Source organism: Lithobates pipiens, unplaced genomic scaffold (assembly GCF_037356315.1).
Source record: "Lithobates pipiens isolate NorthernLeopardFrog02 unplaced genomic scaffold, aLitPip1_a1.2 Scaffold_16, whole genome shotgun sequence".
NCBI lineage: Eukaryota > Metazoa > Chordata > Amphibia > Anura > Ranidae > Lithobates > Lithobates pipiens.
The window spans coordinates 84588737-84611315 of record NW_027507748.1 but is presented as its reverse complement, the minus strand read 5'-3'; positions in this window follow the sequence as shown (position 1 = coordinate 84611315).

Below are 22579 nucleotides of genomic sequence, written 5' to 3'. Positions count from 1 at the left end.
CAGAGATCCTCGCTGAACTTCTGGAGTGAGTTTGCTGCACTGAAAGTAAAGGGGCCGAATAATTTTGCACGCATCACTTTTCATTTTTTTATTTGCTAAAAAAAGTTTAAAATATCCAATAGATTTCGTTCCACTTCACAATTGTGTCCCACTTGTTGGTGATTCTTCCCAAAAAATAAAAATGTTATATCTTTATGTTTGAAGCCTGAAATGTGGCAAAAGGTTGAAAAGTTTAAGGGGGCTGAATACTTTCGCAAGGCACTGTACCTGGATTATCCAGGTAACTGCACCCCCCCTCCCCCCTGAAAGGTGCCGATTGTGGCACCGGAGGGGGGGAGGGATCAGATTAGTGGAACTTCCCCTTTAGGGTGAAGAACCGCTTTAAGTTGGGTTTGGTTCTGTTTAGTATCCTAGTGAACAGGAACAGAAAGAGGAGAAATTGTGAGTTTGTGCATTCTGATGGCTTCAAGTTCAACAATGCTTCGTTAGGTGATTTTTGTATACTCTTGCCCAGTATTGTGTATTATAACTGCTACACACTGATCGAGAATCTCTTGATCTTGGGGCATTCCGCCCATATGCATAAGAGGGTGCCTAGCGGCTGGCATCCCTGGAGGCACTTGTCATAAGCATTGAGTATGAATTTTGCTAGGTATTGTAGGACCATATACCATCGCATAACAATTTGCAATTGGATTCTATGGCCAATGCATTAATGGAGCAGTGGACAATGGTCTGCCATATTTGTTTCCAGTCCTCTAGGTGCATGCTGCCTCCTAGGTGTCTCTCCCATTTTGGCAGAATTTCTAAAATTGAGGCATAAATATTTGTAAAAATTCCCTTAGATCCCAGTAGGGCATCTTCTGCTAATGTCGTGTTTGGTGAGCATTGCTTCTGAGCATGCGTGTTTGTACTTTGGACTTTTGTGTAACAGACTTATGTACACATGAGAAGAAAATATGACAACAGACCGGAGTCCGGTGTTACTAGCCTGCCATCCAACATTTGTTGGCGGAAAGTTGGCCAACAGTTGTCTGATGGAGCGTTCTAACGGTCGAATTTTAGGCAGTCTGTCATCACACAATTCCCTGCCGAAAATCCAATTGTGTGTACGAGGCTTAAGTATCAAGTAATGATAAGTAATAGTTTCTAACATGGAGGCATTCGTTTGCCAGACAATTGTCCAAGATCTGTAGAGAATGGGATTCTTTTTTGTAGTTGTGGCGGGAACTATAGAAGTGTGTCCACTAATATGATGTCTGTTTCCAAAATGTATATAGAAACCCAAAGGGCAAGGTCAGAGGCATTGTGCTACGCTGTTCATTGGTCTATCTGGACTGCAGATTTGTAATGGGCCACATGTGGGGCAGAACGGCTTTGTTGAGGTCTTAGTTGAAAGAGTCCTGTTGTTTATACAAGGCTTGTCTTTGCTTCAAAGAAAGGATATAAACTGGTTTTGCACTATAGTATACAGAGTATATGAAAATGTATTTTATTGGAAGCACATTTAATAGATGAAGCAATTTTGAGAAGAAGGTCATTTGGACCTCTACTATGCTCTCTAGCCAGAATATCTGATATTTTTTCCATGACAAGACTGTTACAGTACGCAGGGATAGCTGGCTACAGAGGCAGCTCTTTAATTAGGCAAATTAGGTGGTCGCCTAAGGCCCCGCTCTCCCAGTGGCCTCGCAGCTTTCTAATTTGGCTGACGGAGGAAGGGGAGAGGAGAGCCCAGCATTGGGAAGAATGATGGCACTGCCTGCGGATGTGCGGGATCAAAATTCTCATGGCAGGACTCTGCACTAACACCAGCGGGACTGCCTCCCCCTCTCATCTTTATCCCGGCTGTAGGGAGGAAGAATGGTGAGTCACTGCTCCTCGGGCAGTCTGTAATGCCCGTATAAAGGTCCGCAGCAGCGATGACGGGAGGAAAACATCTCACTGCTTGGTCCAGAGGCCAATGAGTTGCAGACTGCCAGGTTGACTGGTCGATGAAGCCCCGCTCTGCACGTGTGTTGTGGTTTCACCCAGAGGCAATGTATAGCTGCTTGTAGCGACGGCGGTCTGATGAGCTTGAGGATTGGGGTGAGTCCAGTGACAGAATCTGTTTTATTGCACAGTGACACATAACTGCTCTGTCCACCACCCAGCCCCTGTATGCAAACAACTCCTCTTCCATGGGACCAGACCGCAGACATCACAGGTTATCCTGGATCTCACACAGGAGCACAGAACAAAACGCCTCCTTCTCCTCTCTCTCTCTCTCTCCCCCTCTACTTCTCCCCATCCCCAACTTCCCCTCTCTCTCCCCCCCATCCATACCCTGTCTCCCTCCCCTCTCTCTCTCCTCCCACCGTTCTCTCCCTCCCACCCCTTTCTCTCTTCCCCCCTTCTCTTCCTCCCACCCCTCTCTCTCCCTCCCACCCCTCTCTCCCCTCCCCCTTCTCTCCCTCCCACCCATCTCTCCCCTCCCCCTACTCTCTCTCCCCTCCCCCTCTCTCTCCTATCTCTCCCCTCCCTCTCTCCCCTCTCTCTCTCTCTCTCTCTCTCCCCCTCCCTCTCTCTCCCCCTCTCTCTCTCTCTCTCTCCCTCTCTCTCCCCCTCCCTCTCTCCCCTCCCCCTTTCTCCATCTCTCTCTCCCCCTCTTCTCTCTTACCCCTACTCTCTCTCACTCTCTCTCGCCCTCTCCCCTCTCGCTCCCTCTATCTCTCCCTCCCTCTTTCCCTCCCACCCCCTCTCTCTCTCGCTCTCTCCCTCCTACTCTTCTCTCTCCCCCCCCCCCTCTATGTCTCTCCTCATCTCTCCACCCAATTCTCTGGAGAGAAGGGGGGAAGAGAGAAAGGGGTGGGAGGAAGAGAAGGGTGGGAGGAGAGAGAGGGGAGGGAGACAGGGTACGGATGGGGGGGAGAGAGAGGGAGAGTGGGAGATGGGGAGAAGTAGAGGGGAGAGACAGAGAGACAACGACAAGCATTCTTTTTTTATCTGTGAAATTTTGACAATTCAGGAGCGCATGAAGGCCATGGAGGAGAGGCAAGGTCAGGGCAGGCTATGAAGGGGGTGCAGGAGATGATCAGTGCCACAGTCAGGGCAGCGCAGTCCTGTGCCAGTGTCCCAGTGTGTCAACCTGTGCTTGAGCCCCTCCCTCTGCCCGGCCCTTAGCCCCATCTATACTGCGGTGGTCCGGAGGTGCAAGTCCAGTGCTGATCCTCAGCCATGGTACTGGCACTGCCCGCTGATTGGCTTCTCCGCTGCTATCTCCCTCACTGTCTGAAACCAGCACCGCGATAGAGAGCACTGACACCAGCACCATGAAAGCACTGACACCAGCACCATGATAGAGAGCACTGAGACCACACACCAGCACCGAGATAGAGAGCACTGACACCAGCACCGAGATAGAGAGCACTGACACCAGCACCAAGATAGAGAGCACTGACACCAGCATCATGATAGAGAGCACTGACACCAGCATCATGATAGAGAGCACTGACACCAGCATCATGATAGAGAGCACTGACACCAGCACCGTGATAGAGAGCATTGAGACCACACCAGCACCGAGATAGAGAGCACTGACACCAGCACCGAGATAGAGAGCACTGACACCAGCACCGAGATAGAGAGCACTGACACCAACACTGACACCAGCAACTCGCTGCGGGACACAAAAATATGACACCGCTCAACCTCTTCAAACAGGAGGGTACGGGCATATAGTACGGTGTGCTTTTTTTGCACAAGGAAGTGAGCCAAAGGTAGAAAAAAGGTCTGTGTGCTAGATTAAATAGTTTATAGAGTTATGCATATACATGGTCTACTGGTCACATGTGTTGAATTCCTCCAAGATCCATGCCTCATTCATTTTTATAAATGTGAGGTAGTCCACACTGTCGTGAGCTAGGTGAGTGTGCTTATCGGTCACAATCCCCCCTGCTGCGCTGAACGTCCTTTCGGACAGGACACTGGACGAGGGGCAAGCCAACAGTTCCATTGCAAATTGGGCAAGCTCTGGCCAGAGGTCAAGCCTGCCCGCCCAGTAGTCCAGGGGTTCATCAGTCCTCAGAGTGTCCACATCAGGCGTTAGCCCGATGTAGTCGGAAACCTGTCTGTCTAGACGTTCCCTGATGCTGGATCCGGATGACACCTGTCGATGGGTCGGCTGAAAGAATGACCTCATATCAGAAGTCACCAACACATCTTCAATCCGTCCTCTACTTGCAGGCGCTGTTGGATTGGTACCTGCAACTCTTTCTCTGGGAGTGGGAATTCCTCCTCTGCCAGTGCATGCAAAAGCAGAATGCAGCATTTCTCGAAGCAAGGCCTGTAAGTGCTCCATTCTGACAGCCCCCTGTGACAGTGGTAACATTTCTGCCATTTTGTGTTTGTACCGGGGTCTAAGTACGTTGCCACCCAGTACTGGTCCTTGACCTTTATGCTTTTTATACGGGGGTCCCTGTTAAAACACTGGAGCATGAAGGCCCCCATTTGCACTAAACTGGAAGCAGTGTGGTGGCCTGGCTCCTGCTTATCATCCAGGATAATGTCATTCTCCTCGTTCTCCTCTCCCTATCCATGGACAACAACAGGGATCCTAGAAAGGTTTAAAGCATGCTCTTCTTGCTCCTCCTCATCCGCCCTGGCACCATCCTCCTCTGACTCCTCTTCAGACTCCTGTAGTTGACTTGTCTCAGATAGAGTAGCCCCCCCTGGGAATTCATCCAGCATTGCGACTTCCTCATCTTCCTGCTCCTCCACGGCTTGATCAATGACACGACGCAATGCATGCTCCATAAAGAAGGCATAAGGTACGATGTCACTGATGGCGCCTTGGCTGCGACTGACCAGTTTGGTGATCTCATCAAATGGCTGCAGAAGTCTGCCTGCGTCGCGCATGAGCAGCCACAGAACTTGTTCTGCCACAGAGTTCGTACAGGTAGTCGTTAACTGCACATTTCTGCTGGAGCAGCCTATCAAGCATATAGAAGGTTGAGTTCCATTGCGTCGGGCAATCGCAAATAAGACGTCTGACCGGCAGATTGTGTGGCCGCTGAATGTCAGCAAGGCGAGCCATGGCCGTGTAAGATCTTCTGAAATGGCTCGAGATTTTCCTTGCCTGCCGCAAGATGTCCTGGACCCCAGGGGATTTGACAACGAATCGCTGCACGACCAAGTTTAAGGTGTGTGCCATGCATGGCACGTGTGTAATTTTGCCCTGTTTCAATGCACTAAGCAGATTGGCACCATTGTCACACACCACTTTACCAACTGTGAAATTGAGCGGTGTTAGCCACTAATCTGCCTGTGAACGCAAAGCTGAAAGGAGTGCAGGGCCAGTGTGGCTCTTGGCTTCCAGGCACAACAGACGCAGCACAGCATGGCAACATCTCACCTGGCATGTCGAATAGGTTCTGGGGAGTCAGCTGAGGAGGAGAGGGAGGAGGATCGCGCAGGAGGAGGAGAAGAAGAGCCAGGCCTGCGTACAATCCGTGAAGGTAAAACCAAATCTACACAGGTGCCACGGGTTACATGCTTGACGGCCGTCAGAAGGTTCACCCAGTGGGCGTAAAAGTTATGTACCTTCCCTGCCCGTGTTTGCCAGACCCTGTGTCTGTGGTCAGATGTATCTTGGCACCGACACTGTGTGTCAGAGATATATTCACTTGCCATTGAACATGGCTATATAGCTCTGGGATGCCCTTCTTTGAGAAATACTTCCTTCCTGGGACCTTCCATTGTGGTGTTCCAATGGCCACAAATTTTCGAAAGGCCTCCGAGTCCATCAGTTTATATGGCAGTAGTTGGCGGGCTATCAGTTCTGACAAGCCAGCGTCAACCATTGGGCAAGAGGGTTATCCGGCGTCAGAATTTTTATACACTCGAACATTTGGGCCACGGAAGCCTGCCTTTTTCCAGAAAAACGTGAGGATGGCATGATGGAAGGTGGAGTAGAGGACAATTGTGAGGAGAAGGAGAAGTAAAAGACGAGGCTGGACAGTGAGAGCCTGGAGTGTGGCTTTGTGGGTTCCATTGCTCCCACTGGGCTCGGTGATGGCAGCTCATGTGCCTTCTTAAGGAGGTCGTCCCTAGATGAGTGTTGGGCTTACCGCGACTTATGCGTTGACTGCAAAGATTGCAGATGGCAACACTATTGTCAGCAGTGGACACGTTAAAAAAAGCCCACACTGTGGAGCCATGTGCCAGCATCCTGGGAGCTCCAGATGTGACCGTGCATGGTTGATGCCTCGCTCCTGATACATTAGCAGTTTGGTTTGTCCCTCCTGTGCAATCTAAATTCCGCCTGCTTCTCCTCCCTATCTGCTGGTCCAGATCTCCCTCTGAACTCCCCTCTTCTTCCTCTCTTGTGGGCACCCACGTGACATCACTAGACACGTCATCACCGATGTCACCTTCCCCACCGCTATAATTAGAGATCTCGGAGAAGGCAGCAACACTGGGGACCAACCTCCTCCTTGGGCTGATCTGGGTACTGTCGTCAGACTGCTGAGTGGTGGTTGTTGCTACCTCCTCTTCCTGATCCAATGCCAAGAGTGGCTGCGCATTGGCAATGTCTTGTGATGGATCAGAAAATAATTCCTGTGACTCAAGCGGAGGGTATATGGTGGTGGTGTTGGTGGTAGTGTCTTTGGGGGTTCACATAGCAGAGAGTGAAGAAGAGGGTGCAGATCGAGAGGATGAGGAAGATGCAGAAGAGCAAGGCTGAGTGAGCCACTCAACCAAGTCTGGTGCGTCCTTTGACGTAATTGAACGCACCTTCTGCAATTTCCCACTTTGGCTCAAGCCTGTTGCTCCTGCCCTACCCCTACCACCCCTGCGGAAGGGCCTGCCTCTTCCTCTGCCTGTCATTTTTTAAATGACCCTGTGACAAAAGTCTTTAGAGAAGTGCAGTATGTATGTGGAAGAAGGTATATAACACCCCGCTTCAATCGGTCGTTTTTGGGGGCCACTGGTCTCTCACACCAGTTATAATACTTTTTTTTTTATTGCGTTTGTCACGCTTTGTAGCATCGCTGCAGAACTGCTCAGCAGTCACAATGCTGCACAGCGGAAATGCACTATACTATGCTTTCTATATTTACAAGTATTTTATACGTGTATTACACCCCTATGTACTGCACACCAAATAGTACACCTATACCAGTCCTTAAAAGGACCTTTGTGGACCTAATAGTAGCTAGCTAGTAGCTAGTGAATTGCAGACTGTCCCTGCTCCAAACACCAAACTGTCCCTCCCTACACTGAGAAACGACAGCTGCAGAATCGGTCAGCAGCAGTGCAGTGCACTAGATTATGCTTTCTATATTTGAAAGAAAGTATATTATATGTGTACAACCCTATATAATGTACACCTATATCAGTCCTTAAAAGGACCTTTGTGGACCTAGTAGCTAGTGATTTTGTCAGGTCACCTTGAGGCGAGGTGACAGGTGCACACCGCAGGGATCAGAAGTGCACCGCAAGGTTGTGGACCCTACGGCTGACTGCTGCAGACAGGGGACAGATCCCACTGGGGTTAGAGCGTAAGATTCCCTGGGGCGCGGAGTCTAAGAGCCAGCAGGTGTTCACCAGCACCTCTAGTGGTGAGGATGGACTTGGCTGCAACTGGCTCCAGGTCGCGACCCCCAGCTCACACCCACAGTAGGCAACAGGAGGATAGGGATGATGAGGGACAAAGCCAAGGTCGGGGCCACAAGCAGACAAGAATAGTCGGGGACACGCCAAAAGGTCAGGATCACAGGCAAACAGGGATAGTCAAAGACACACCAAAGTCGGTAACGGAACAACAGAAGAGCACACGGCAGGTAACAGGAAGCCAAACACACAAAGGAATACACAATGGTTGATCAGCACTGATGGCCTGCAGTGCACAGGTTAATATAGGGCTCCCTGATAGGGCCTGGGGTGGAGCCATGCTTAGAGGAGAGGTTATAAAAACCACCAGGTGGAAGTGGCTGGCCTCTTAGTCTGAACACATGAGGGGAAGTAAGCAAACACAGGAAGATCACTGCATAACCATGACAGATTTGCAGACTGTCCCTGCTCCAAAACACCAAACTGTCCCTCAGTCCCTACACTGATAAAAGACAGCTGCAGAATCGGTCAGCATTCAGCAGCACAGCAGTCAGAAGTGCACCATAATATACTTTCTATATTTGAAAGAAAGTATATTATACATGTACAACCCTATATATTGTACACCTATTCCAGTCCTTAAAAGGACCTTTGTGGAACTAATAGTAATAGCTAGTGATTAAACTGACTGTCCCTGCTCCACACAGCGTCCTTTCCCTACACTGACAAAAGACAGCTGCAGAATCGGTCAGCAGTGCACTCAGCAGCACAGCAGTCAGCAACAGTGCACCAGAATATACTTTGTATCTTTGAAAGAAAGTATATTCTAAGTGTATTACAACCCTATATACTGTGCACCTATACCAGTCCTTTAAATAACTTTTGTGGACCTAATAGTAATAGCTAGTGATTAAACTGACTGTCCCTGCTCCACACAGCATCCTGTCCCTACACTGACAAAAGAAAGAATATAAAATGGCCGACAGATCCGGTATTCTTATAAGGTAGGGGGTATGTCCAATTGTCCATGTGCTAAAATGTCTCAATTGGCTGTCCTGTACCCCATGATGACTGTGTCATCATGGGTCAAAGTTCTTTCACAATGTAAACGCATATGTCCGCCAAGCGAACAGCACCAGAAGTCCGCCGGTTTGGCGAACCGCGAACGAGCAAAATTTGCCACAAACCGACCGCCGGGCGAACCGCAAGGCCATCTCTACTAAGTATAAGGTATCTTAGGAGGGATAATGAAGTTCCCCAAATATGACACATGATTAGATTACCAAGAAAAGAGAAAGGAATCTTTAACTTGGGACTCTTGGGGTCTCTTGGGAGATAGTAATGTTGTATTGCCTCATAGGACGTGTAGTTCTGCAACAGCTGAAGGGCCGTAGTTTGGAGATCCCTGGTTTAGAGACCTGGATCAACTGTGGAATCCTACAAACATTATTGCTCACTTGTCACTTCAGTATGAGCCCTACCTGGTCATTACACCCTAAGTTGGATATGGATATCATACAGATGAAAGCTACCAAATTGTCATCTTTTAAGTAGACCCTACAAAGATATTGTTATATTAAGGAACCAGCTGTGGGGCTAGTATTTCCATATACTATTTGTAATATAGAGGTGTCAACCCATCTGTGTCCAGTTGTCTTTGTAGCTTTGAGGATTTCATAGCCAATTTTACATCCTGGAAGGAGATGGGTGCTTTAAAAAGTTAAAGGAGGTCATCTGGGATGCGGGGTAGTGTTATGTCAGATAATAGTCTTTCTTCTTGGGCTAGATTTGTGGGGTTTGATATATTTTAGAATAACATCTATTATTTGTTACGTATTTCCATTAACATAGCATAACTTAAACAAAAAAAAATTGCTGCTAACCTTTTTACCGCAGCCCTGCAACTGAATGGACACGGAACTATGGGTTGGTTTGGGTGCCCCTATAGCAAGCTGCTTGCTGGGGGAGACACTGGCCAAGAGGGAGGGACCAGGAGCTCTGCGAGGGACCCAAGAAGAGGAGGATCTGGGCTGCTCTGTGCAAAACAATCACACAGAGCAGGTAAGTATAATGTATTATAAAGTATAATTTAAAGTGGTGTTTCCCCCCCCCCCCCCCAAAAAAATTCTAAAATAAGTAAAATTCCAATTTAAAAAAAAAAATGGGGAAAAAAAAGCATTTACCTCACCTCTAAATGCCTGTTGCTAGGGGGTCCCTCGTAGTCTGCCTCCTTCAGTGCCCGGGCACCTGACGTCACTTCCCCTAAGCGCAGTCAGTCATCTGGGACACGTGACAGGTCCCAGATGACTGCACAGCGTTTCACTGCTCACGGCGCTGCTCGCGCATGTGCAGTGGGTGCCCGGCTGATGAAGCCACAGCCGAGTGCCCACAGTAAGAATGCCGGCGTTGCCAAGCAGGGGGGGAGCAGAGCTTGGTTCCCCCGCATCACTGGACACTGGGACAGGTAAGTGTCCGATTATTAAAAGTCAGCAGCTGCAGTATTTGTAGCTGCTGACTTTTAATTTATTTTTTTAAGGGGCACCCCACTTTAAACAAAAAAAAAAAGACTTGAACAGTACATTGTATGTTAATGCACTTTAAAAAAAAAAAAAAAACGGTCCCTCAGTCTATCCCCCTAACTTTACTGTGGAAGCTATTCTGAACAATTTAAAGCTGCCTATGGTGTTCTATGTATAAACTGATTTCAAAGAAACAACCATAAAGGTTTTTTTTTTTTCTAGGTATGATGTATGAATGGGAACACATAACAAACATATAGTGCGGGTTTCTCAAATTTGACTGCAATAGTGGTTGTAAAGGATATTTTTTTCTGAAACATTAAACATGTCATACTTACCTGCTCTGTGCAATAGTACCTCCCCCTGCTGGTGCTGTTGGCTCCTCCTCTTCTGTGTGTGCCACCATAGCACGCTGCTTGCTATGGTGGCCCACCTGCAGGGATACGCCTGAGCCGAGGCTGGTTGCATCCATAGAGACATACAGCGTGACTCGATCCCGCTCCCTCCACCCAGTATTGAATTGAATCCCGCTGCAGTCTCTGTGTCCTGTGAGGAGAGAGACCAGCTTTGCTGCAGTCTGACACAGTGCTGAATTGAGAAAGGATGGCTGGGGGGTGATAAAAATACTTATGCCGCGTACACACGACCGGACTTTCCGGCAGACTCCGTTTCTGAGTGCATCCGAGCGGCCTCCGAGTATTTCTGAGTGTCTCCGGCGCCCCCCACCTCCGGCCACATGAGGTCAACGTGGAATGAATTATCTTTGTTTCCATTGACTTCTATGGGGAAACTCGTTTTGATATGCGAGTGTTTTGGATTACAAGCATTTTCCTGGAACGGATTATGCTTGTAATCCAAGGTTCCACTGTATTTTAAACTGAATGAGTTATTTTATAAGGCAAGGGTTCACATATACCTCCATGTGGAGATATTTCTATGCTAACAAGGTATCTGATGTGCATATGTCCTCTGGATATAGCAATGTTTGAAAGTTTTTTTTTTTATTGTATGTTATTGTAATATAATGTCTGATGGATTTATTTTATCTTTGATAGCGAGACCTGTTCCTTCCAACTACCCCCAAGTGTGTCCCAACGAAGCAAAACAGCAAAACGTGTTGACGCACAGGAGGCTCACTGCCATTTATTTGGTGTCAACTCTCTTGTTTACACTAGATACTCATTACTATCATATGCCTGTTGTATGTTTTTAATTCTTTGTTACTTGACCTGTTTGATATGACATATTGTTAATAAAATATATTTTTGTACTATATCATTGTCCTTCTTGCCTGTAAAGTCCGAATTAGTGTCTGTGGCCTTTTACCCTTTCTCTCTTCCAATCAAGTTTATATGGATGTGGCTTTAGGAGTGTTATTTAAATTTTTGCGGTTCGCATATACATTAGGCTATACAATCAGAAGATGCAGTATAGCTAATAAGACATTTTTTTTACAGAAATAAAATATAAGTACTTAAATCTCTTTAATTAAGACCCATGTAATCCTTGCACATTAGGACTGTCAGAAAGTTGTCCATCACTCACAATGGGGGTCTGCTTCTTTACAAAGGGCTTTCAGCCTAAGGCCGGTGTCTTGTTGAATACTGTCCCTCGTCGGATAGTGTCTGCCCCGTACTGTGCTTGCGCAGTACGGAGGACAATGGAGACACCGAGAGTCTCCGAAGATGAATGGCGCCTGCGCACTTATTAGTACCTGCTGCCCTGAGTCCAGGTTCAAGCCCCACCATCCAAGTGAACATAGAGATAGAACAAAAATTTGAAGAGCGTAGCGAGGCCGTGCCTGAAGAGTGGCGAGCGAAGCGAGCCCACGAGGGGCCCTGTTACTAAGTGCTGTTTTACATCTTCTATGTCCACTTGGATGGTGGGGCTTGAACCTGGCCTCAGGGCAGAAGGTACTATTAAGTGCGCAGGCGCCGTTCATCTTCGGAGACCTTCGTCGTCTCCTTGTCCTCCGTACTGTGCAAGTGCTGCGCCAGTATGGGGCGGACACTATCCGATGGGGGGACACTTCTCGGCAGAACACCAGCACGTTTCGAAATCTGCCTGACTCAGTAGTAACCGGCCGAGATTTGAACCGTTAATGGGTAGGCTGAAAGTACCAAGTTGATCGAACAATCAACTTGGGTACAACCAACCTGTCAGATTTGCTTGCGATTATCGCAAGCAGTGGCTATAGGCACTAGCAATAATCATGGTCTTATCCATGTGGAGGGGTTTGCAGGTAGGTCGGGAACCTTACCTTACGGTCTCAGGGGTGTCTCTGGATCACAAGACTGGCTAAACATTCAGACAGTATTTTGCTTGTCACTACCTGCACAGGTAATGTCAGCACATATTCCTATTGGATTAGATAATAGGCTAACTACAGTAGATACAAATAGTTGAGAGACCATCCATGCACCAGATAGCAGAATTCATATTTTCAGTACTTGTATTTATTTTTAATAAAATAACCATAAATAAGCACAATATCTTGCATACAGTCCATTCAGTAAAGAGTTAAATTTATCCATATTAAAAATGTTCTTTGTTCCTTCCTAAGAGTAATATATATATGGAGTCATATCTATTCTCACAGCTTCCCATTCTTGTCTGTCACTGCAATGTGTATGATTATCAATTCTGATTGATGTGCGGTTACACAGTGCATTCCCTGCAATAGCTGAAACCCTCTCCCTTCTCAGAGATGTATGACAATGTAGGCAGACTGTTATTAAAGATGCCTCAGCCCAATATTTATTTATTCTTATCAGTGTGTTTTTACATTGTCGCATTGGATAGTACCTGCATTGCTATTTCTTATTCAAGTGTCTAATATTATATTTATCGCATTTAAGTGTCAGTGCTTTCCTACTATACATAATAACAATTATGTTATATTTGGCATATTAGATTATACTTGGCATATTGGAGACATGTTGCTTCAACTGAGATTCATACATTGCTATTATTTATTTAACTTTTATTGAAGAGTGCAGTGATATTATTTAGCACCTTACAGTAGAGTATACAGTAAATATACATAGTTAAAGGAAAAAAATAATGACGTTAAACATGTGTTATATTTAAATCCATTACGGTCAGAACTTATTTTCTTTGTTCTTGCTTATTTTAGGTAAATATGAAATATTACATTTGAATATTTTGTATTCCTATATTCAGCCAGCAGGTGGAGCTTTAGGCTACTTTTCACAGGTCTCCCAATTTCTCTTACATGAACAAATTGTGCAGTGCACCAATCTAAAAAAAAAAGGAAATCAATACATTACAATAATGTAGATGTAATAATTATGATGTGGCGTTTTGCTTTAATGTGATTAATGCTTAATGGTAATGGATAAACTTATAATTGTATCCAGTTATGTGTTCCACCAAATCATCAATCTTAATACAATATATGTACAATGTGATTGTGTCCTTACGTTCCAATAGTCCATCAATTAGATTGTATAACCTATAACAAATGCGTGTGTTGAATATCTCTGGGTGAATGTGCAAAGCCTTAAAAATAATAATAAAAATCTCCAGTCAGTGGGTGAATTTTCCAAATTAACCTATTGGGTGAAAAATCCCACATTATTGTAGTCATAGACTGTAATTAGCATATACCAAATGTATAAATCATCAATTTCACAACATAAAATTTTAGGGGAACCCCTCTGGGTAGTAAATCCAAATCACCAGTGCTTCAAAAAATTTGGCAAATGTGCAAATAAGCAATTAAAAAAATGGAATAATTTCATAAAGCAATAAATTAGAAAACACCAATTCTAAGATAACTAATATATTACAATAGATATGCTCTTAACATATATAAGCACTTTTGTGATGGTACAGTGATTGCAGTTATGCCATAAGTGAATTTAGATATATCTTGCACGCAAAAAAAAAAAGTCCATATAATGTCAGAAAAAATTCCCCTTTTATGTATATAAAAATGTGTCTGTATATCTTCCACCAACCTGGAATCTATTACACCACGTGTTTCATCTGCCTTGACCTCTAAACACTCACTGACTTCTAAGCTGCAATAAAAGCAGCAAGCAGTGCATATTTTAAAGACGGTCACACTTACTGGAGGTCTACAGGGCACTTTCACCCCCTTCTTGCCCAAGCCATTTTTCAGCTTTCAGCATTGTCACACTTTGAATGACAATTGCGCGGTCGTGTTACACTCTACCCCAACACATTTTTTATAGTTTTCTTCACACAAATAGAGCTTTCTTATGGTGGTATTTAATCACTGCTGGGTTTTTTATTTTTTACAAAAAAAAAGTCCAAAAATGTTGAAAAAAACATTTTTTTTCACTTTTTTTCTGTCAGTAAATTTTTTAACTAAGTAATTTTTTGCCTTCACTGATGTGCGCTGATGAGGCGGCATGGATGGGCACTGATAGGCTGAACTGATGGGAATTGATGAGGTGGCACTTATGGGCACTGATGAGGCGGCACTTACTGGCACTGATTAGGTGGCACTGATCAGGAGTCACTAATATGCCGCACTTATGGGCATTGAGAGGTGGCACTGATATGTGGCACTGATGAGCACTGTTAGGCGGCACTGCTGGGCACTGTTAGGTGGTACAGGTGGGCACTAATAGGTGGCATTAGTGGGCACTAATAGGCAGGATTGATAAGCACTGATAGGCGGCACTGATGGGCACTGTTAGGCGCCACTGGTGGGCACTGTTAGGCAGCACTGGTGGGCACTAATAGGTGGCATTAGTGGACACTAATAGGCGGCACTGGTGGGCTCTGATAGGCAGAAAGGATAGGCGGTACTGATGGACATTGATGGGTGGCACTGATGGGCAACACTGATGGGCATTGATTGACTGCAGTAATGGGCACTGATGGGCAGCACTGATAGACGGCATTGATTGCCAGCATTGACTGTCATCGCTAATGGGCACTGATTGGTGGCACTTGTGGGCAGTGGTGGGCACTGAATGCAGCCACTGGTGGGCACTGATTGCTAGCATTGGTGGGCACTGCTTTTTACACTTTTTTTTATTACTATTGTAATCAGGGCACTGATGATCAGTGCCCTGATTGCATTCCTAAATGTTCCCCAGTGAGGAGATGCCGCTGATCGGCTCTTCTCGCCAAACACTCTGTCATTCACTCTGTCAGTCTCTGTCTAGACACAGGTCACTTGTTTGCATGTGACCGGCTGTGATTGGACATAGCCGATCACCTTTAGAGCTGAGGACTCAGCTCTTTCCACAGATCGGGGTCGCGCCCTGTCCTAGCAACACAGCGCGGCCGTTCTGGGCCGTCGCCATATGATGGTGGGCGGAAGGCAAGCAGTAAAGCGGATCTTCAGTAATTTTTTCAACTTTATATCTTATAAATCCTCTGCCCTTGATGTTTAACTTTGGATAGTATTTTTTTTTCTGCCAGTAAATACTACTTCCTGTTCCTTGTCTGGTAAAAAGCCTAGGCTTATGACATCATGCACAGCTCTCTCTATCTCACTCTCTTGAGAGTTTGCCAGGAAGGGAGGGGGGGATCAGTCATAAGATGGCCAATCAGAGTTGCAGGGCTGCAGAGCTGGAGGTGTGCCTCTGTGTGTCTGTGTAAATCCAGGAAGTAAACAGGCAGCAGCTTTACCCACAGTAAAAATGGATGCAGCCAGACTCAGTGGAGGGAGATTTCTGCAACATATTTGGCAAGTACAGAATCACAGTATATATAAAATAATATGCAAAGTGGTTGGAGGGAAGCTTCACAATGGCAAAAATGTTTTTATTACAAATTATGTGAACAGACTGCAGTTCCTCTTTAAATGCAAAATTGCATCTCATTGACTTCAATGTAAAAATGCTCCCTTTAGACTTCAATGCAAAATCATGTCCAATAGACTGCAAAAACGCCCCCTATTGACTTCAATGCAAAATGATTTTTTTTAGGACATTTTGGGTGTAAGATATATCATAATTCACTTCTGACATAATTGCTATAACTGTACCATCATAAAATGGTTTATATATATTAAAAGCATACATTATTGTAATTTATTGATTCCTTTTTTGTATACTGTGGTACTGAACAATTTGTTATTATTAAAAAGTTCTATAAATTAACTCTTGTTGCATAGCGGCCACTGTTCTTCTAGCACTGCACAAGGGATGCGTCCATTATAGTGGGTTCCCAGGCATTTTTTTCAGGGGGAACTTGGTGGAACTCAGTTCCACCACCTCTGGCTCAGACCCTTTAGTGCCTGCTCACCACAATCACTTGTAAACACAGAAGTCTGGTTTCTGTGTTTACAAGTGACAGCTCTGCACTCTGTATGTTATGCAATCCTGGTATTTAATGTCCTTTTAAGACCCCCCTACTGCTTTTGTGAAATTTGACTGAACACACCTACTATTTGATGGGATTTGGAGGGTGTGTGTGTAGGGGGTGGGGTTTTGTGGGGCCGTGGTTAAGTTCCAGTACTTATTGTTTGAGGAAAAAAAGCCCTGCGGGGGTCCCATTCTCTCTGTTGGAGTTGTAATTAATTTTATGAAAAGCAAAGCAGGAGGTTCTGGAACACACAAAAGTGGACATCAAATCTTCAAGGTGAGCAGAAATAGAACTATGGCAAGGGTATCTCACAGAAATACACCAGTGCTAAAGTGAAAAGTCACCAAGCCTAGTTTTTTTTTTTTTTAAACGGTCCATAATGGGCAAAACATCCAGTGACCCCATGGTATAATCACTTGATAGAATGTTTGGCAGTGTTCCAGGCTTTGCTGCCCTCTTTGGATTGGGAGAATCCTTATTGCTGTATAAAAAAAAGGACAAGAAAAAATAGAGGGCTTTTTCAAAACGTCAGACATGTAGAGCAGTCCAGTAAAAGTCCCACAACAATGCCCATCCAAGGGAACAGGAGCTCACACATTTCAAGGGCAGAACCCTCTTTCTCAGAGCTCTCTGCTATGAAGATAAGGATATTGCTCTGAAAACACAAAACATGTGAGCTCCTGTTCCTTTAGATGGATTTTGTGGGACTTCTGAAGTTTTTAACTTTTTGTGGGTATTTTAGTTTGTTTCGAGAATATATTTTAGGTAAGGTAATGCACAAGACTGGTTCCCCTATCTCACTATTACAAGTATAACACTTAATGCCGCGTACACACGAGCGGATTGTATGGCGTACTTAGTCCGTCATACAATCCGACGGACAATCCGTCGTAGTTTCCACTGAACGGACTTGACCACACACGGATACACAAACAGTCCATCGAAAGCTTGCGCGATGACGTGTACAGCACATACGACGGGACTAGAAATAGGAAGTCCAAGACACAGCAAAGCACCCTTCCACCGTGTAAATCCTTTCTGGGCATGCGCCATTCTTAGTCTGTCGAACTAGCATACTGACGACCGTATTGTCCGCTGAAACCAAAGTACGACGGACAGATTTTTGGAAAATCCAAAATTCTTAGCACTCCGGACTGCACGCTGAAAAAGTCAGCTGAAGCCCACACACGAGCGGATTGTCCGCTGAAATGTGTTTCAACGGACTAAGTACGTCAAACAGTTCGACCGTGTGTACGCGGCATAAAGTGCATTCGGAAGTATGCTCAGTGCTTCACCTTTTCCACATTTTGTTATGTTACAGCCTTATTTCAAAGTAGATTAAATTCATTTTTTTCCTCAAAATTTTACAAACAATATCCCATAATGACAATGTGAAAGAAGTGTGTTTGAAATCTTTGCAAATTTATTAAAAATAAAAAACGAAAAAAAATCACATGTATATAAGTATCACAGCCTTTGCTCAATACTTTGTTGAAGCAGCTTTGTCACCAATTACAGCCTCAATCTTTTTCAGTATGATGCTACAAGCTTGGCACACCTATTTTTGTGCAGTTTCTCCCAGTCTTCTTTGCAGGACCTCTCAAGCTCCATCAGGTTGGATGGGGAGTGGCCGTGCACAGCCTTTTTCAGATCTCTCCAGAGATGTTCAATCGAGTTCAAGTATGGGCTCTGGCTGTGCCACTCAAGGACATTCACAGAGCTGTCTCGTAGCCACTCCATTGTTATCTTGTCTGTGTGCTTAGGGTCATTGTCCTTTTGGAAGATGAATATTCGCCCCAGTCTGAGGTCCTAACGTGCTCTAGAGCAGGTTTTCTTCAAAGATGTCTCTGTACATTGCTGCATTCATCTTTCCATCAATCCTTACTAGTCTCCCAGTTCCTGCCGCTGAAATACATCCCCACAACATGATGCTGCTACCACCATGCTTCACTGTAGGGATGGTATTGGCAAGGTGATGAGCAGTGCTTTGTTTCCTTCAGACATGACGCTTGCCATTCAGGCCAAAGAGTTGAATATTTGTTTCATCAGACCAGAGAATTTTGTTTCTCAGAGTTTAAGGTGCCTTTTGGCAAACTCCAGTTGGGCTGTCATGTGCCTTTTACTGAGAAGTGTCTTCCGTCTGGCCACTCTACCATACAGGCCTGATGGGTGAGTGCTGCAGAGATAGTTGTTCTTTTGGAAGGTTCTCCTCTCTCCACAGAGAAATGCTGGAGCATCAAGTTCTTGGTCACCTCCCAGACTAAGGGCCTTCTCCCCCGATTGCTCAGTTTGGCTGGGCAGCCCCCTCTTGGAAGAGTTCTGATGGTTCCAAACGTCTTCCATTTGCAGATGATGGAGGCCACTGTTCTCATTTGGACCTTCAATGCTGCAGACATTTTTCTGTACCCTTCCCTAGATCTGTGCCTTGATGCAATCGACAGTCCATATTTCCATTGCACACATTCACACCATTTTGTGATGTGATCTTTCTTTAAAAAAGCCATTTGGATGAAATTGATGATCCTTGGTCGGCTGGCTAATATCTACATATCAATACAATGCTGTCTTGGAGGTCTACAGTCAATTTCTTGGACTTCAAAACTTGGTTTGTGCCCTGACATGCACTGTTAACTGTGGGACCTTATATAGACAGACTCCAGATGATAACAAGGGAGATATCAAGGGCCACTGCCAGCTGGTGTGTTTTGAAGGAGTACCTTCTTACTCAGAGCCTAAACGTTTAAGGATAATGCACAAGGCTGGTGCACCCTCTTTTTCTTCTTTTCTTTCTAACTACTCGGATATCCCTATCCTTGAAGGGCAGCAAGGCATCTTCCACCACAAACTATAGTCTACCTGATAACTCACTTGTGCGCAGGATTATTTGTTTTTGTGTGCCTTTACAAATCATGTCCAGTCAACTGAATTTACCACATGCGGACTCCAATTAAGTTGTAGACACATCTCAAGGTAGATCGGTGGAAACGGGATGCACCTGAGCTCAATTTTAAGTGTCATGGCAAAGGATGCGAATACTGTATTTTTTTTGTTTTTTTATTTTTAGTAAATTTGCAAAGATTTCAAACAAACTTCTGTCATGTTGTCGTCATTGGGTATTGTTTGTAGAATTCTGAGGAAAATAATAAAAATTGAATCCATTTTGGAATAAGGCTGTAACATAAGAAAATTAGGAAAATGTGAAGAGCTGTGAATACTTTCCAGATGCACTGTACATAGAATTGGAGAGGGTGGGGGTATACCATCCTACCAGTCTCTACCAATAAATAAAATATTTTTTTTTTAGGTGAACAGACCCTTTAGTGGAAGTGTCTAGTACTTATCATAGGGAATGTTTACAGGGGTCACGTGCAACAGATAAAAAAAAAACGTTACCTTTACAAGAGTATCAGGAGACTAAAAGCAGACAGGTACATAGAATTTTTGCATAGAACGTGTTATTGGATTTTTTTTTTTTTGTCTAACGTTTTAGCTTAAAACCATACAGCAAGTCAAAGATGCAAGATATTCTGACTAGGTTTGATGCATTGGTGGTCTTTCCCAAACACCTCTTTTGGCTTTTCTAAGCTGAAAGAAGAATGACAAAAGGACACTAGTGGATATTAGCAAACAGCCAGTCTATGTGCTAGACAGCTGTGATGAACAGTTCTATTTAATAGGCTCTCGGATCTATAAATCTACTGTGCCAGGCTGCACTTTGATGAAAATGTGATATATTTCTTTAAAAAAAACTCTCACCAAATGTCACCCTGAAAACTTGCCATATTGTTGAAAATGTCTTCCTCCACCGAGTGAACTACAAATCTATACTTTACTGTAGGAAAAAAGAACTTTCCTCTTATAGAATAGAGGCTAAATTATAAATGCATGGCATCACTATAATCAAGTGACTTAATTTAGACCACTTAGTATGCAAATGATGTTTTGTTCTTATCAGTGTCATAAAATGGCAGCAGAAGTCTTGATTAACCTTCATTTCTATGTTTAGCTCTGTGTTTGTATCAATGTATAATGGTCTGTGGTTCAGACTAATACCATTATGGTATGGAATGAGTCAATCAACCTCGGGGTGGTAGGTTGTGATCTACTGTAATAAAGGGAACTACTGTTTTGAGTCAATTGTTTTGTTCTTTAGTTATTCCGTTTTCCAATCAATATTTCATGTATGAAATATGTGTATATATTTTTAACTATTTATATAAAACCTTTACTTTGCAAAAAAATGTTTAAAGCCTCTGGGCTATTTTTTTTTTAATTGCTTTCTGACACAAGATGCCTTTTGGGGGCGAATGACTTTGGTAAACGGTGTGTAGACATCTTGAAAGAGTAAATAAAAATGAAAAAAAAAAAAGAATAAAATGTTTGAAGGGGCTTCTGAAGTCCTCTCAATGGGCAAACTGACCCAAAGCCCTTTTTATATAAAAGGTATGTGTGTGTATGTGTGTGTGTGTGTGTGTGTGTGTGTATATATATATATATATATATATATATATATACAGTGTATATATATATGTATATATATATATATATATATATATATATATATATATATAATATATATATATAGGCATGTACTGGCCATTGGGACTACAGGGAGTTTCCCAGTGGGCCGATGGCTCAGTGGGCCGGTTTCAGTGACAAAGTAATGGCTGCGTGGCTCGCCCTCAACTTCACACGGTGATTTGAGAAAAATACAAAGGAAATTAAAAAAATAAATAAAAAAGAAATAATAAAAGAGGTTAGTAAGGACTCCTTATGTTATACCACGTATGTTTTTTGCACACTTGCATATAGTTTTATAAACTGTTTTTGTGCTTGTTTGCAAAATTAAAGTGAGCTGGTCTGGGTGAAGTCCAGGGCCAAATTTTTTTCCCAGTCCAGCCCTGTATATATATATATATATATATATATATATATATATATATATATATATATATATCTCATACACATTTTTTTTTTTTTTTTACTGAACATAGTAATTGTATGAATATTAATACTGTATTACAACCAAAAATTTATTATATTGCATCTTACCAGCCATTGGATGTAATAGCATACATCAGTTTATTTTCTTTGGCTTTTTCTTTTGTCTGTTTTCATCTGTATCTGGACCAGTAACACACCTCCTGTAGTTGTAAGACACAACTCTGTAAGAACGGGCACAGGAGGCACAGCAGACAGCTGCATTGACAGTCTGTAGGAAGGATGGGTGCACAGTGGTGTAGTGGTTAGCACTCTCACCAAGCAGCAAGAAGGGTCACTGGTTCAAATCTCAACCATGACACCACCCGCCCGGAGCCCGCACGCCCCGCCCACACCCGCACGGGGCCCCCCCAGACACCCCAGCCCCCCCCCCACACACACACGCAGGCAGGCCAACCAGCCCCTGTCCAAAATTTTCCCTAGTATATGAATGGGGACCTTGGATCGTGGGCTCCCTGAAGGCAGGGACCGATGTGAGCGTGCAATGTACAGGGATAGGGACAACTGTAGACGCTCACTCAGGTTGAACTGGATGGACTGGTGTCTACATTCAACCTTACTAACTATGAAACTACAAAGTATATTAGCAGATTTAGATATACTAACAAATTGAAGCCAAACTCCAACTCACACCTAATATTCAGTTACAGCAAACTGTTTTGCTTTGCTCTCAGGATACAGTTTTTACATGAATAAATAAAAGCTGATTATTTTTACCACTTGCCGCCCATATGCTGTCATATGATTTCACAGAGTTTGAGTGATGATATGTAAATGATGCCTGAAGCCACTTGATCGTTCTTACAGGCGGCAGGAGGGGATGACCCCCACCCCCCCACCCCCGTGCCAAAGCTTGTTCGTGTGATTGACAAGCCAAAGAATGGACCGGCCAGTGGCAGAAGTTCACCATAGAGAATCCAGTAGAGATGGCCCCTGGAAATCTCTATGACCATGTTATGACGTCACGCCCGGCTTCTGCAAAAATACCGCCGCCTCTGTCACGCACTATTGCTATTGTATTCCTATTAAAAAGGGATGTTTACATTAAAAAAAAAAAAAAAAAAAGTGTCAAAATAGAAAAATAAAAGTAAAACAATAAAAAAAAAAAGTGAAGTCCCTCCGACCACACGTGCTTGCTCGCAGAAGCGAACCCA